Source organism: Saccostrea echinata, unplaced genomic scaffold (genome assembly GCF_033153115.1).
Source record: "Saccostrea echinata isolate AGI-Se365-2 ecotype Australia unplaced genomic scaffold, CSIRO_AGI_Sech_v1 ptg000028l, whole genome shotgun sequence".
NCBI classification, from domain to species: Eukaryota; Metazoa; Mollusca; class Bivalvia; order Ostreida; family Ostreidae; genus Saccostrea; species Saccostrea echinata.
In genome coordinates this window covers 2,910,594-2,929,742 of record NW_026889777.1, presented here as the reverse complement: position 1 = coordinate 2,929,742, position 19,149 = coordinate 2,910,594, and the positions used below count along the sequence as shown (strand labels likewise).

General features: G+C 32.1%; 1 long non-coding RNA gene across 1 annotated transcript; it reads right to left on the bottom strand.

Moving 5' to 3' along the window:
* Positions 1-2,995: 2,995 nt before the first annotated feature.
* LOC133193628 (uncharacterized) lies at positions 2,996-18,549 on the bottom strand. Its single transcript, XR_009721955.1, has 4 exons — positions 18,493-18,549; positions 6,025-6,246; positions 3,488-3,601; positions 2,996-3,389 (listed from the first exon to the last, which is right to left on the bottom strand). It is a non-coding gene; the product is annotated as an uncharacterized LOC133193628 (long non-coding RNA).
* Between the last annotated feature and the right edge of the window lie 600 nt (positions 18,550-19,149).

Genomic DNA, 19,149 nt, shown 5'->3' with positions numbered 1-19,149 from the left:
CAGTGATCAACAAACCATGAACATTTTCATATATATGTATTCATGTACACAACTGTCTTAACTCAAAGACACAAAAAAAAGTCATGAACAAACTACAGGCAAAAAATGAGAACAAACAACCTACGACAATGACCTACAATCCATGATAGAACAAACAATATATTACAGTGACCCACAATCCATGAACAGACTCATACATGTATATATATGACAGTGATCCACAAACTATGAACTTTTCATATATGTATGTATATTCACAAATGTCTTTACTCGAGGACACAAAAAGTCATGAACAAACTACAGGAAAAATGATAGAACAAACAATATATGACAGTGACCCACAATCCATGAACAGACACAAACACTTATATATGACAGTGATCAACAAACCATAAACATTTTTATATATATGTATGCATATACACAAATGTCTTTACTCAAAGGCACAAAAAGTCATGAACAAAATAAAGGAAAAATGTTAGAACAAACAATCTATGACAGTGACCCACAAACCATGAACAGACACATACATGTATATATGACAGTGTTCAACAAAGCATGAACATTTTCATATATATGTATTCATGTACACAACTGTCTTAACTCAAAGACACAAAAAAGTCATGAACAAACTACAGGCAAAATATTAGGACAACCTATGACAATGACCTACAATCCATGATAGAACAAACAATCTATGACAGTGACCCACAATCCATGAACAGACACATACATGTATATATATGACAGTGATCCCCAAACTATGAACATTTTCATATATGTATGCATATACACAAATGTCTTTACTCGGGGACACAAAAAGTCATGAACAAACTACAGGAAAAATGATGGAACAAACAATATATGACAGTGACCCACAATCCATGAACAGACACAAACACTTATATATATATATGACAGTGATCCACTAACCATGAACATTTTCATATATATGTATGCATGTACACAACTGTCTTAACTCAATGACACAAAAAAGTCATGAACAAACTACAGGTAAAATATTACAACAAACATTCTATGACAGTGACCCATAACCCATGAACAGACACATACATGTATATATGACAGTGAACAACAAACCATGAACATTTTTATATATATGTATGCATATACACAAATGTCTTAACTCAAAGACACAAAAAGTCATGAACAAACTACAGGAAAAATGTTAGAACAAACAATCTATGACAGTGACCCACAAACCATGAACAGACACAAACACTTATATATGACAGTGATCAACAAACCATGAACATTTTCATATATATGTATGCATGTACACAACTGTCTTAACCCAAAGACACAAAAAGGTCATGAACAAACTACAGGCAAAATATTAGAACAAACAACCTATGACAATGACCTACAATCCATGATAGAACAAACAATCTATGACAGTGACCCACAATCCATGAACAGACACATACATGTATATATATGACAGTGATCCACAAACTATGAACATTTTTATATATATGTATGCCTATACACAAATGTCTTAACTCAAAGACACAAAAAGTCATGAACAAACTACAGGAAAAATGTAAGAACAAACAATATATGACAGTGACCCACAACCCATGAACAGACACAAACACTTATTTACATGACAGTGATCAACAAACCATGAACATTTTCATATATATGTATGCATATACACAAATGTCTATACACAAAGACATAAAAAAGTCATGAACAAACTACAGGAAAAATGCAAGAACAAACAATCTATGACAGTGACCCACAATCCACCATGAACAGACACATGCATGTAAATATGACAGTAATCCACAAACCACATATACATGTATGCATATACACAAATGATACAAAAATACATAAACAAACTACAGAAAAAAAATTGTAAAATGTTAGAACAATAAATAACCGTGACCCACAATCCAAGAGGTTGAACCGATATGACAATGACCCACAAACTATACACAAACTATGGGAAAACCAATATACCAATATATAGAAATATTTACCTCCTGGAGAATATTGATATACAATTCAAGCTTTGATACTATAATTAACAAGCATTTTGACAATCTAAAAATAAATTATTAAATTTTAGAACTAAGATTTGATTTTATTAACTTTGTTAGTGTAAAAATCCTTCAAAAAATCACACAAAATACGACATCTGATGTACAGGTTCTAGACAGACATTACTTGAAAAATTGATGTCACTTTATAATTCTTTTTTTCCTATAGAATAGATATATATTTTATCACCTCTGGCTTGTGAACATGACTGTTTAGTCTTTATTTATCATTTATTGCATAAATATTTACATTTCCAATGTCTTTGTCCGAGATAAAATTACAAATTGTAAAAATACTTTATTTCTACATAAATCTACTAGTTCATCGATAGGCGCGGTTAAAAAAAAATCACGTGCGGGGCGGGACAAATAGAGACAGAAGCGGGGCTATTAGCATGGGAATTTGGGAGCATGTAAATATAAGGAATAACTATCAGATTTTTTGGATTCATGACGATGATCAATCGATTGGCTTGCGTGATAATTTTATGCATAAACGCCTTTGGCGTTTATGCAAATTATCACGCAAGCCACTCGATTGATCACATCATGAATCCAAAAAATAAGACAGTTAGCTTTAAATGAGTTTTAATAAAACATAATTTCACCACGCGAATTTAATTTCTTGTTCGTCGCACATCTGGTGAAAAAAGTAAGAGCGGGCAAGAGATTAAATAATAATATTATTACTTTTTTGTACGCAAAATTTTTAGGCATAACATGAAAAAAATTGAGTGACAATTATATTTTTTCTACTTTTTTCTGATTTGTAGAGTAAACAGATTTAAATTATCAAAAATAGAGCGGAAATAAAACAGAAACTGGCACAGAATTTCCCAGGTGCAAGAGATTTAAATTAATATTATTTGTATAGCTTTGTTCAAATAAGAGCGTGCGGGTCCAACAAGCAAAACATTAAATTGGAATGGCCTTTGTATTTGATTTTATTTATGAAAATTGATAATGGCACATGTCACATATTCACATCAAAACTTATCACATTATCACTTTTGGAATTGCAAAGCAGTGTATCAACAGACTTTTCATATTTGAAACTAATTATTTTTTTTTCTGCATAATAAAGCATAATTCAAAATGTACCGGTAGTATTTTCAGATTAAGATGGACTTAACTGTAGAAAAAGACAGTTTTATATTCAGTCCACATATCAGCTTCAGAGCAAATAATTAACCACACACACATGAACACCATTAGGGTCTTGGCTTATCTGCGGAAAAAGTTTATATTCTGCAAAATGGTCTTCACTGGTTTGTGGAACATGTGCAAGTTTTCCATCAGGGTCTGCCTCAATAATCCACTCTAAGGAACATGCAAAGAAGAACTGACAATGTAATATAAGTTATGCTACAAGTCTTGTATTGAAATTTCCTCCTATATTTCAGAAGAGTTACACATACCTGTACTAAATTGCCTAAGCTGTTGAACATGTGAATTTACAAGGTCCTGACTAGTCTGCACAATCTGTGGAACATGTAGAAATGCTGCAACAGGGTTTGCCTCCAAAATGCTTCCTATAATATATGTGCAAAACAAAATTAATTGTGATTATATTTATGCCTACAACTACATTCAGATACCTTTAATGTAAGCTATTTCGATGCATTTTGAATAGAAATTTAACATGCTATTAAATAAATGTTTTTAACATAAAATAAATTAATAAAAAGTATCAAATAAACTAATTGTTTTTTTATATAACACTAAACAGCAAGGGCAATGGTCACCCAGGTGTAAATTGTACAATCAACTGAGAAGTCCTATTAGGTAGACCCTAATTGTAAGGACCATTATGACAATTTATCAAAGGATCTTGGATCAGGCTAAACAAGAAATATACTAAACTTCAAAGTTCGCAGAAATGTTCTTTCTATAAATATCTACTTGATGGGTTTTACCTACCATATTATTTAAGAAATTCAATTCTGACTAAGTTTCAAAAATGTATATCAAAGTTAAGATTATCTTCACACCTTTTAGCTATTGAAACTGGATATAATAAAGCAAACAGATCCCACTGGAAATGTTTTTTTGTGTCATACTTGTGTCGAGGATGAATATCACTTTCTACTAGTATGTCCTGTTTATCGAGATTATCAATGCAAATTATTTCTTTTTAAAAAAAACATCCATACGTATAAATTACTGCAATTGTTCAATACTAAGAACTTTAAGGATATGTGTAACCTAGGTATTACAAATATATTTATTATAGCATGAGGCAAAGAGGTGATCCTGTACATATAATCAAATATCAGCTGTCTCATTTAAAGTCATCATTTTGTAAGTTCTATGGTCGATACAATGACCTTGTCAGCAAATACAATTTATCATTGAGTCAAATGCTGACTGACGTTTTTCATACTAATTGTTAGACCATTATTTACACACTGAATTGTCGACGGATTTTTCCGTTATTTCCCAATCATGACAAGGAGCACACGGCGGGTGTGACCGGTCTGCAGGGGATGCTCACTCCTCCATGGCACCTGATCCCACCTCTGATGTTTGGAGGTCCGTGTTTGCTCTGCTCCTATTTTGTATTGTATAATGGACTTTTGAGCTTGAATACTGTTCATTATCTCCATATATTTCATATCAAGGTGATCTTGTAATCCAATAATAATAATCACTCTAACCTTGTCTTAGAGGTATTATTTTCAATAATTTACTTTATTTAGGCCAAAAAAAAATAATAGTCTTGTTTTTTTTAAATTTTGGAAGAAAAAAATCTCGAATTTCCGGAATTTCATCGTTCTGTCAATATAATCGTTTTCTGTGTTAACACAAAACAAGCATTTCATGAAATTCTTGTTTTAAATGTGGACTTTCATAGAATACCACTTGAGTTTAGTCAAAAGACATGAAATTTGATTTTAAAAGACAATATTGACCTGTGACATGTTTAATTTTATCTTTTATTAGTTCATATCCAAAAAATGTTGTCGAAAAAAAAAATAAAATGAAAATATACAATAAAATAATTTTCCTACCTACCTACCCTATTTCTTTTTTCAGGCTGGTAGCAGGAAACAAGACTATTTTTTTGGTCTTATCTAAAATATGGATCACAAAAAGATGTTGTTTTTTCCCCATCAATTTAATTAATTCATCATTTTCACCAATTGCTATTTTCCTATTCTTGGAAAAAAAGTTCATGTATATAGTTTTTGCCCTGTGCATCCATCTGTCTGTTTGTCCGCAAAAAAAATCATTAATCATCAAGTCGTAATGTTATGACAGCATGCTTTAATAGTGACTACTTATACAGTTCGATGGAACCACGGACCTATACTATACGTCCCTGACAGAATGGCATCCAAACGTCATAAACTTTTTAGAACCTGACCTTGTTATTGAAACATTTGGTCAATTGCTTGCATATTACAACTAATTAAGTGTTTTGGCAGCATTAATAATGACTGTTTAATGGGTTAGGTACGTACTATGTAATAATAAGTAACCATGACAAACAGCTGGCAAAGTCCTGTCTCAGTAAGTGTCAAACTTGGTATTTTCTTTTGAATAAATTTTAATTCTAGGATCAGTCTTCTTGTGTTCCTCTGTGTACTGTACAACCATAAGGGTGGTTGTACTAATAAAAATATTTCCTTAAACCTAGCAAATTGTTTATAGTCACAGTAATACCTTACATCTTTGATTTAGTAAAGACATAAAACATACAGGGTGTTAGTTCCTTGTTTTACTAGTGTTATTCACAAAATATTTTCATTATGGCAAGTGAAATATTCTGAAATGGTGGCCAAAATTTTTTTTAGGTCCTCATTTAGTGACCTGAAAGTAAGTGTGACTTGGAACACTGTTGGGTAAAACATTTTTCATCTCTTGACCTCTCAAGAACATTGAAAAAAAAAAAATGCACTACAAAGAGGATGCAACGTATCAAATTTGAAAATCCATTATTCTAAATATTTACCTGATGAGTGATGAACTCCAAGGAAGATTGTCCATTGGGCATGGGATCACCATAGTCATATCTGATCTCCTTCCCCCTATCACTATCCCTTCTTGCAAAGAAAAAGCCTGGAGTAGTTGTTAAACACTTTTAACTTCTCATAACATGCATAAGATGGGGTTGTCTATAGCTGCATCATTAACCTACTTTCCAAGCCTTTGGAAGCTGTCAGATGCATCAATGCTTGTAAAATGATAATGAAAACCATAAATAAAAAGTTTAAAGTTACATATAAACATAATAACATATATGATGAAATATTAGGACTGCAGGAACAATACAGGTTTTATGCAACAATCACAATATAGTAGTCACAATATATGAATCACAATGTATTTTTCCAAAAATAATTTTTGTTTCATACAATTTGCAAGAGTAATAAAAATCCCTGCCACTGTATGATATTGTTCAATTATCGTACACATTTTAGAGTGCAAGAAAATTATGTTATTCTTTACTCTAAAAAATTGTCATCCTAGTGAGACATGACACTCTGCAATTTGTTGTAAAGATATAAAAATCCAAATAAAAAATATAACGCAGCAAGGTTAAGGATGCCCACAGGAAATAATACGCCTAAAAATATTCCGAGAAAATAAATATAGTGTTGATTTTTTTTTTACAGCATGAGTTTTGATGAATGGGAATTCTACTATTTGCATATGTAGGAGGGTTGTCCCAGAAATACGTGAACATTTTCAATATCTTTTGTTTCACTAATACTGTAAAGTTAAAAATAGGCATAGATCATGATCAACATTTTTGTGAATTTTTTCTGGAAATGTGCTTCTGATAAAATTAGTTTATTTAAGCATAAATTCGGCACAGTATTTAATTTTATTTTATTTACCAAGTAATGCATCTCAAATACGGCATGTGTTGCTAAAAGATTGTGGAATTAATTCTTTCAATAGACAATTTCTCAATTCCGATAATAAACCTAACGGTTCACATTGTTTAACGATGGCCTTGGCTTAGGCTTATGACGTAAAGCTCAGGACTTTCAGTTTGTCTTCATTTCTTTTGGTCTACAAAATGTCTCTTCCAGCACTAATATCTCTTTCATCGTATGGGCAAGAGTCCTATCCCATTTTAAAGACAGTGCTGCTTAATAATTTGTGCTCCAAATTATCACTAAACGTCACCATTTTTAACAATATCTAATTAAAAGTGTTCTGGCATATAACGTCATATATTTGTCATTAATGATATCAAATTAATGAATTTTCATACACAAGTATATCAGCTAGATCAAAGAGTATTTATGGAGGTAAAGTTTGTGACATTATATTTCCGTATAGCCTGGTAATAAAGAAAAATTCATTGACAATGCTACTTTTAAAAGTCAATAAACTGCAGTGTGCAGACCACCGATATTTAACACCCTTTAAATGCCTTTTTTACATATTAATGACATCACAAGCCTAAAATATTTTGTCATAATACTGAAAATATCATTTTCCAACAACTTGCAAAAAATTATTAGTTCTGGTCAAATAGTTTCTGAAATATACAAAAAGTTTGTGTTTTCTGGGACAACCCTCATATATATGAGGTCTTTGCCGAGTTCGGCCAAAGCAACTTTACTTACATCAGCTGTTTGTCAAGTGACATGTTTAAAATTACAAAAAATATGTATGGCTACAAAGATCATAAAGTACAACGATATACGGATATCTTTTCACTATGAAATTAATTTTGTTTTCTTTAAGACAAATTCCTTAACCTGAAAAGTGCTGGGAGCAACTTCCCCATGCCTGAGAATTATGTAAAATTTTTGATAAACTTCCTACATTGACATAATATGCATTGAAATAATGGTAAAATACGGAAAAAAGCAACAGCGCACAACCAGCTCCTGGCACTTTTCAAAGTAGTAGGGATGTTACTACCTTTGTATAATAAAGTGCCCCAGCATGATACGCCCGTCAAATATTGTTCAATTATCACGAACAGTTTAGAGTGCAAGAAAATAAAGTCAACCTTTGATACAAGTTTTCCAAGATTTTTCCATTTCTTACAATTTTTGTTTATACATTTCCTGTGGTGTAGGCATTATAACAAATATTACATTATAGATCCTCAACTGGTAGTGTTAGAGCTTGACAAATGCCCATCTGCACCCCCCCCCCCCCACACACACACACAGTGACACACACACACATCTTTCATATTTGTGAGACATGATGCTCTGAAATTTACTAGTTGATATTTTCAAAAAATTAAATAAAAATATCATATTAAACAAAATCAATTTAGTCTTAACAACTTAATCTATACCAATTTAATTTTAAAATAAAAGACTGGCCATCAAATGACATATGCTATAAACTGACCAGCAGTTCTTCTGTCTAATTCCCAAAGGATACAGATAAGAACTGCTTGATCAGAGATGCTCTAACAGAAATGATTGAGAACAGCTAGCCTTCCTACACTGAACTCATTAATTAATCTTTAACTGGATGCATGTCCACTCATTACTCCCAAGGGATGAATGGATCTGTGCTATCTGCTTTGTAGTGCAATTAAAATGAATATTTATGTCATTCTGAAATTAAATTTGAAAACAAAGATTTTTTTTTTCAATTTGTTACAAAGATTTATAAAAAGAAAAAAAAATTGTAATCTTGATGCAACATTTTTAATAAGGTTTCTGCTTGACTCTTAGATTTGTAGGGACTATCTATTAGTTTATTATACAATATCAAATTAGTTTATTATACAATTATTGTATCAAATTAGTTTTAATTACTTTTCACCAAATTCATTTTAAAAGTTAGGCTAGCCCACAAAAAACTATTTAATCCAACATGGCTGATTCCTCTGCCCAATTCCCAAGAGATATAGATAACACCTGCTTGATCAGAGATGCTCTACCAGTTAGCTCCTCACACTTAACTAATTTCTCGCTAATTTGACATGCAATTTTCTGTTATCAAAATTCTCCTTGACCAGTGCTTGATAATTACACCCATGGGAGAGGTGGAATTTCTCTTGTAACATTATATTTGTTACAGATTGCTGTAAAGTATATAATGAAAAAAATAAGTATTTCTTGATTTTAACATCTTTTTAATAAGGATACTGCAACACTTCTACATTTTTTGGGATTGTGTAATTTAATAGTAAAAAGACAGTTTTTTTTTTTTTTAAATTTCACTTAAATTAAAGGTCACAGTGACCTTGAAATAGGTCGCGACACACCTTCTACCTAAGATGCATAAACTGGCCAAATTTGATGATTATAAGTCTAATAGTTTTCTAGTTATGAGCCAGACAGGATTTTTCCATATTTGGCCATAGCATCTTAATTAAAGGTCAGAACGACCTACTTTTAGTGCGTGACACACCTTCTACCAAAGAAGTATCAGCTGACAAAGTTTGATAATCCTAGGCCTAATAGTATTAAAGTTATGAGCCGGACACGAGAAAGGCTAACAGACAGACAGACAGACGGACATGAACGCCATAACATAATACGTTCCGTCTAAAGACGGGCGTATAAAAATTCATAAATTATAGTGAAGCAGATATCGTTGAACTTTTGAGATTTTCGAGGGGCTGTGCCTGTTATTCTAGATTGTTAATGTATAAATGTGCCTTACTCTGGCTTTATATGAGGTCTACACATTTTCAATTTAAGGCCTAAAAAAAAATAAGTTTGTTTCCTGTAACCCGACCGACCCATTCAAATTATCCCCTGGCGGATTTTTTTTTTCTGCCAAATCTGCATTTGCTCTTTGGTTCGATGGATCAGCTGATTCCATTTATTCAAAAAATATTAATTGTAGCTTTATTTGAGATATAAAATATGTCATCCTAGTCAACATTTACCTTGAATATAAAGAGTAATCATTATTGTAACAACAATTTCCACCCACAACTTTTAGAATTTCGTTCTCTGCCGCTAAGCAGCCATTTTGGGTGTCCACTTTAAATATAACACCTGGTTAATTCAGTCTGGGGATGTTTGACCCTTTTATCCATAAGCAAAAAAAAAAAAAAAAAAAAAAAAAATCCCGACCTACCGACCCTTGATTTTTTGGGAATGTTACAGGAAGCAAACAATTTTTTTTAGGCCTAATTAGACTATAAAATATTGATTAATACATTCAAAAATATGACTTAGTTTTGGTCAGATCACACTTATTTTAATTTGATATTTACAAGCTACAATAATAGCTTGATCTATGCCTCAAGTACAGAGAAACTGTCTGTCAAACTAGGGTGTGACGTCATCTTAGTCAGTGCAGGAAGGTCAAGATGGCTTAAATTCTACATTCAAATAGTGTTATTATGACATGATAAGTTACACATCAATTTATGTTTACAATATTTATCATGTTATGAGAAAAGACTGTATTTGAGTGTGTATGAAAAAGAAAACATTAGTATTTAGGATTTATTTGTTCAGTTTCATTGTGACGTCATAATCGATTTCCAGAAGCTCTGCATATAGGCTGATGTAAGTATGGGAGTCCTAAACCTAGCTGCGTATACAATATATATATATATTTTTATATAATTAGTTTTGATTACTTGTTAAATATACAATATCAAATTAGTTTTAATTATATTATATACTAAAAGATTAGTTTTATTTACTTTACAACAAATTTATCTTGAAAGTTAGACTAGACAAGAAAGTCGACTTTTGCACTCGGCGAGCAGAGTTTTGACACTGTTTACGGAAATAAAAGAAAATTAATAAATAAGACAAACATGTCATAGATAGTTGTGTAGATAAATTATCGTAGAGGACAATGGTAATAAACAGTTTGCCAGTGCATTTCCTCTGAAAGTGTAAATAAGTTCAATTTTGGGGAAGGGGGGGGGGTACTCAATGTAATATGGAGTTGGATACCTTGTGTTATCATCATACTATGGGTTGAAAAATTTATTACCAAAACAAGTGCCTGTAATACCAGCTGTTAAAAATCAGTATGGGCCACTACCATTTTAGAACTAGTAGCCTCTTCAGCGACCAGTTTTAAAGGCTGATATTTTTAACCGAACAGTTTTCTCTGGTGAGGGGAGGGACTAAGATTTTCCCAGAGGCTGATCGTGTATGGTGTTAATACCTATACACACACAGTATACACAGGAAGTCCTTGTTACCTGTGGGAACTTTTATACATATATTTCTAAAAGATGATAAATTTTTTAATTGTAAGCTAGCTTATTGTGAGAAAATATAGCATTATAACTGACAAACTGTCAACTTTAATGCATTTAATTATAAAACAAACAGCATATAGACCTCTTTAAATACAGCGATCTTTACAGCAATGTGTTGACGTGATCCTTGTCATGTTAAATATGGGAAATTCCGAAAATATCAATGTACCTGTATTTAATTTCAATTATTTATAAGTGTAAAAAAAGTTGTTATACAGTGCCTGGGAAGGTAAAACAACAGATGCGGGCAAATGGCCCTGTTATTTATAGCCACTAACCAGGGTCATTTTGAAATTTAAGGGGTCTAGAGGAAATATATTCAGGTCATTCTAAAATATGTCATAGTTTTGTGCTAATAATAATGCATATACATGTATCTTTGACACCTAAATTTAAGTTGCTAAAGAATGCCATAGGAATTGACAAATCATTCGACATTGACTAGCAAAAGTGATTTTTCTGTTTCTAAGAAATTCATAAATCATTCGTCATCTACCACAGCAAGTATTTAGGAAAATTACATTTAAACCAAACACACACTTTTTTTAAATTGTCGATTTAGAGATCAAGGGACAGGCAAAGATAAAAAACTTCGATGATGTGGTTTTTCATTGTAAGGTAAATTTTTTTTCGTAAATCTGTGGTAAGCCATCCAAAATGACTCAACATTTCTTTGCCAATGGATGTAAAATATGTTGAATGTCGGTTCCAATTTTTTAATATGATACATTACAGATTCCATCTACCTTCGACGATGAATACTGTACCGATAGAGCAGACTGATATGAACTTCACAAAGTAGAAAACAATGTGTGTTGTGCTGCATGGCATCAGTGCATCAATGCATTGGGCCATTTTTCGGCAGTATGCACATATAGCACATGATATGGCCCCTTCCCAGGTCCTGGTCATAAAAATTTTTATGATCACGATCAAAATGTTTAGAAAACCCTGTTTGTATGAAAAGTTGTGCAACACTTCTCTTAGCAATTGAGCAAATGGCAAAAGATGCAATGTGGAAAAGCCACAAATATCTAGAAATAACCGTAGTGGGAATTGAATCATGCCAATCTCAAACAAATGCAAAAAAATGTTTTATAACTGAGGTTTTTCCTAATGCTTCTGTAGTAGGCCCTATATTATGTTCTCCCTCCTTTCTTTCATCAGAGGTAAGGCATAATAAAAAAAATATGTTTGTTTACAGTTACCCGACTGACCCTATATCTAATAGGCAACCCAAATTTTTTTTCGTCGTAAAAATCCAGAAGTCACTCATTCGTCGGTTTAACTTTTACATGCATCTTAATCAGTCAAGCGTTTGAAATCGAAAGTACTAGAAATAGTTAGTGCAACATGGAATTAAAGAAGAAATACAAGACAGTTTTTTTCATTGTGTGGTAGCTGTAAGGCAGTTGGCAAGAAAGATATTGCCATATGGCAAGCCCAAACAAAAGTAAAGCACCACACAATGGTAAAACTGTCTTGTTTTTCAACCAATTCATTTGAATTTGTGTATAAAAAAATTCAATAAAATAAAAAAAATCCTACCTATCGGCCCTATTTTATTTCGGCATGTAACAGTAAACAAACATATTTTTTTGTTTGGCCTAAACATGTATGGAAACTATAAACATAAAACTAACACCCCAAGTATGCCATCTGCATTCAGAATCGGTGCATGTGCTTTTTTGAGGTTGACAAGCTGGTAATTATGCTTCACAGCTGCTTCAGGCTGAAGCATCCGTCATTTGTAAGGTAGGTCGCAGGTTTGCTTTTGTCATCAATTTCGGTACACAATTTAGACAATTCGAGTGGTTGTTTTGTGCACATTTGATTATGACGTGAGTTACATCACAAAGGCGATGTTGCATTGCTTCCTGCTTATTTCTCTGAAAATTACTTTAATTAGCAATAGAATCTAGTCCATACGAGGCGTATGTACAGTGTGCGAAAGTATTAACGCCTGTCCGATGGTCCGAATCTATCTCAAATTGAATTGGTCTACCCCGATCCGAATTGAAACAGACCGAATTCTCTATCCCAATTTTGGCCATGGGTAAAATGAGATTGAACAAGAATGACCATTTCGTATTTTTAACACATAATTATAAACAAAATAATTGTGAAAAAATAATTTAATACTTTTATATTTTACATGGTAAAAGAACTGTTGTTAAATCCCTTTACTTATTAATATATAACATTGTGCATCTTTCGATGAATTAGTGGTGTACAATTTTTACCCAATGCTTGCTGTTTATGTATATCAGGCATGCTACAAATCCTGACTGCAGGAAGCACTGCATTAAAACACAAATTGAATCAACAAAAAGACAACCAAAAAAATTGAAAATAAAATAATGAATCCGAGAAAAGGGAAAGCTATAAAGATGAAATTAGAGTTTGTGTCTTTCACAAATATTAGCTGGTCTGCAGAGTGAAGTTCATATACGACGAGTCTGAATAATTGCACAGTTTTTTGGGGTGTGAAATGCATGAACACTGCATGATTATATTTAATTTTCACTAGATAATCATGAAAATATATAGCAGATACTTCAATAAGAATATAAATGAATAAATTTTAAAAAATTTAACAATAACAAGAGCACATTTTTTCCTAATTTACTTTCTTTGGACATTCCTATTTGTCTACGGTCTATCCCAATTTCAAATGAGATAGTCAAATGGGCTATTTCATTCTCCAGATTAGTTTCGCACACTGTATGTATGAACCTAGAGGATTATAAGTTTATTCTGCTCTGATTATATGTGTAATGTATAAGAACAAACTTATAAAACATAATAAATGTGATGCAAAATGCATGGAATTCATTTTATATTGAAAATAATACTAAACTACTAAAGGTCAATCAAATTGATTCAGTGTTAAAAATATGGCATGCAAAATGAAAGTAACGGTTTCAGTAAATTGCTACATTGAAAAATTGAAAGGCTGTATGTATGCACATAAATTTGCAATGAAGGGAAGGTGTGTAATGCACCATGTTTGCTCATCACAGCCAAAAAAAAACAACACATTTGTTACTTTAAGGATAACATCAACCCTAAACACTAAAAATGGATGAAATTTAATTAAATGCATTTTCCTCTTTTTTAAAAAAATATTTTGTATTTGAATCTAATAAAGTTGTTCTCTATTTATAAGCAGGCTAGCAAGGAATTGATTTATCAGTGAAATGCATGTTAAACATGTTATAATAAGGAGGAGAAGGACCTTGAGCTGAAAAAATACTTGTCATTCAATTTTTTTCATATTTTGTATATTTCTAATTAAGTATGTCCCACATATCTTAAAGCAGTTATATCATTAGGTTTCTTACCTTATTTTGGAGATATTGATTGACAATTACTATGCCCTACTGTATCTAAGTGGAGTTTTAATTCTCCATGTTTCCGGGCTAATTACTCTGTCCTTAATGGGATTTTTTAAGCATATGTAAAAAATATCAAAGTGGACATGTATCTTTTAAATTATTTCAGAGTATAACTAGGATTTAAAATTCAAAAAAGCAAGTTTTGTCTATCACACTGCATCTGGATAGGGAAAATTACGCACTTTTTAAGACAACTTAAACAATAAAAAACGTAATTTACAAAAAATTCTATCATTCAATATTTTTTAATTTACGTTGAAATGCAAATCCTTCAAATTATTGAATAACTGTAAAAATTTCAAATGATGAAGCTGACCTCATTATTTCACAAGACATCGTTAAAGAGGACATAAGCATGACAAAAATGTGTCATGTTACATTTCTCGACTACGAGAAAAACCAACTATGACGTCACAGGTAAGCTAAATAAGCTAAATAAGATATACCTACATATGATTTCCGTCATCAGCCATGCAAAAATAATTTTTGTGTTCCCCATTTCTCAAAATATTTCATCATATACTGATTATGAACTGTTTTTACATAATACAGTGGCTTCCATTTTATCGGATAGCGGTTTAACGAATATTTCGGCTATTTCAATATAATATCAGAGCACAAAACCATTTCTTATATATTTATTAATAATTTCACCTGATATTCTGATGAAAAAATACTGGAATTTTGTTTTATCCCGTACAAAAATTTGGACTATCATAGTGTTTTTTGATAATCAGCACTTTGTTCACACCTCCACAGAGCTCGACATTAACGCTTGTCCGGTACCAGCGAAAAAAAATTACGGACAAGTGAATATTGCTGGGCACTTGTCCGATTGGACAAGTGCATTTTAATATAAAGAAGTCTTCAAATAATAAAAAGAACGACTATTGAAAGTTCATCGGTAAAGACGTAAGCAGTACATAAAAAAACGAACTTCGATCCCAATATGGATCGCTATGTAATTGAGTTCACACTTGATCGGGATCGAAGTTCACTAATTGCATACTACTGCAAAGGAGGGCATGAAGTTACGTCGAGTTACGAAGTTTAGGTTCTTTTTGATAATTGTGAACATTTATGTTGTTGTCAGGATAGAAAGTCTAGATAAAAGTTTGTTTTTATGTGTTTGTTGTATTTATCAATAACATCACGAATGAATCACATGTAATGGACTTTATATTAGTTTTCAAGTTGACAGTATTGTATCTTTATTGAACAAATTTCGGACCAGTGAAGTTGAAGTTCGGACAAGTAAATGTCTTGGTCACTTGCCCGATTGGACAAGTAAGGGGAAAAAATTAATGTCGAGCCCTGCTCCACCTTCGTATGTGAAGCCTTTGTTTACACAGTTTGACACCAATTACCTTGACTGGCTTGAGTACGACAATGAGGGGATTAGTTACGCCTGGACGCACACAGGCACCTTACCTGTGTCAATAGTGGGCATAGTAAATAGATATGTTTTGATTACAGTTGTGGTGATCAGCTTGGGTTCAATGATGCACTTGTTAATTATGACAGTTATCTGCAATTTTTTCGGCGTGAAATTTTAATTATTGAACTGATTAGCTTGTGTATGACAATTTGCTTGGATAATGAAATAACCCTATTCAATCGTTTAACTTGGTAAATTGGCTTAATATTTATTCACTTTTCAGTGCAAAATTTATGGTAAAAATCACAAATGGCTCGTTCTTTAAAAATACGTCTCAAAATTCATACCAACTTTCTCGACATGGCTCTCAAAATCTCTCTTCAGCAGACAAGAACGAGACTGGTAAACTCACACACAGTATAAAATACGTAACCGTATTAAAGAAACAAATCCAAAGGAAACAATTACATATATTTAATATTTTTGCTTATTTTCAATTTACAATCTATCCAGGGAAAAATAGTTTACGGTTATTAGTCAAGCATTTAGTCTACTTCCTTTTCCAAAATGGCGACCATCGAAGAAGGAATGTAAACATGTGCTGAAGAAAGATGGCAATAACTATCAAAGAATATACTCTATACGTCAATTTATTTGATAAAAAATTTCATATTAAATTCATAAGTAAGTGAAATAAATTATTTTTAGTAAAGTCATTAAGTAAACATGTCAAAAGAAAACAAAAGTGCAAGCTTGAAATTTGCTAGCTACGATGTATTATCAATACATGTAGCTCTATACATCTATCTTTGGACTCGGTATGGAGCAATCGGCTATTCTAATTTTCGGCTATTCGGATAAAACTATGCTGACAACTTGACTATTCGATAAAACGGGAACCACTGTAATACCACCCCTGTGTTCACCGAGTATGATCTTGCTGTACTAACAGATCATGTATGACGTCACCGACTTGTTGGACACGCAGTTTAGGGAAACAGAGGAGTGGATCAATCTTTTTCATAATTTGTTAATGTTTACAAGAACGTAAAAACTTTTTAATTTTTTTATATAAGATGGTAATTAAAGTTAAAAAATTGTCAAAAAATTATACAAGAATTAATGCTTTACACATATTGCACTTATATAAACGGAGACTATGATGTAGTTAAACAGTCATGTGACCATGTGTCCTTCATCCCCTTAAAATGAATTCATACAAACACCCAGCATATCGGACCTTTATGGCACTCTAAACAGATATTAATATACTGTACATGTATTACGAAATACAAGTATCAAGACTTCAAGTACAATTTTTTCTATAACAAAATTAAGCTATCTGTGTTTAAGCTGAATGCAAGTATTTTACATTTTTTAATGATGAAAAATTAATAAAGAAAAAAAAACAAGAAAGAACAAATGTTTGAGAGTTCTGACTATATACTGAATTGCGATTGACTTAAAAAGAACATTACCGATAACCCCCACCCCCCTTCAATGGTGGACTTTTTTTTTTCCTTTACCGTGTTATACTTGAATTCTTAATAATGAACTTGAACATCCTAACATTACTTGTATTATATTATCTATCGCAGTGTTACTGCTAGTGGTGTTCCAATCATCGATTATAATCGAAAATCAGTCGATTGTTGGCATAATCCAAGCGCTCGATTACAAAATTTCTATTCCGATTAATCGGGTTATTTATTTTATTTTACAAGCGTAATAGTTTTCAAGCCAAATATTCCAGCCGCGACTTTTCTATTAACTTATTTGTGTATCGTAATGGCGTAGATGAACAGACATTGTATTCATACCCGGGTAACAACGCTAATTCCCGGGTATGGACATACTTTGGATTCTACAAAATGAATGAAGAACCAGCTGGATTAGATCGAACGTTCTATCGTTAAAATATTGTCCTAAGGACTAGGGCTTGTCCCGAAACACAGTTAGATTATTCTAACTACAGCTGGACCACCACAGAAAGTAGTTATTCATCCATTCTTACCATTTGATAAACTAAATTGACAGACTTTGTAAATGTCCGATTATAATTGATAATTAGTTAGTTACAGTAGCCCGATCATCGATTATGAAATTCTTACCGATTCCCATCACTAGTTACTGCATATTAATTCTAATGCACGAAGAATGTTTATATCAATATACCGTTCATTCTGACTTTGTGGGCAGAATTATGAATTTCATAATACTAGAGAAGATAAGCTACTTATCTTCACGAAGGCAAATTTAATAAAAATTTCAGATAATATGCCGCAAATTCTAAGGAACATTGTATCAAATTTTTCTGAACATGTTTTCCCGTAAAAAATTTTATGCAGTAAACCCGCGACCAACCTTAAACTGTGCTTACGATCAAACAAGTTCGAAAGTTCCTCGTTCTCTCGTCTAATTATCATAAATATGTGTTATATTCAATTGCTCTACTAATAATAACAAGATACTTACTGTCTTACAGCTCTTTACCCCTGCTAAACGCCGCCATTGTCCTCCCACAATGCATTGCGTGTATCGCTACACCGTATTGTGGGATATTCCAATTGACATTTATAGATACACAAAATGTTGAAAGCGAGGGACTTAGACCGACTGTTCTAAAAATAGATTTTGCGTTGTGGGACATTTTTCTATATATCCTTATGGGTCAAAAAATTATTAGATACGCCAAATATCCCATAACACGCCTCTTGTATAACTATATATATATATATATATATATATATATATATATATATATATATATATATATATATATATATATATATATATATATATATATATATATATATATATATATATATATATATATATATATATATATAAAGTACAAAGAAATTCACTTTTATAAGGATACTCACTTCCGCCCCAACCCGGGTTTGAACTCTCGACGCACGGAATCTGTCTCCTAGCAGTACAGGAACAGCGCGCTAGACCGCTCAGCCGTCTAGGCAAGTCAAAAAACTTCCTTTCGATGCCGATGGAATTCTTGCGGCGCTGCCCTACACTACATGTGAGAATGGAAGAGAGTTACAGTTATTCGGACATTAGTTTTATTAGAGGATCGTTACCGATAGAACATTGTAATGTATTAATTTTCATTTTTAG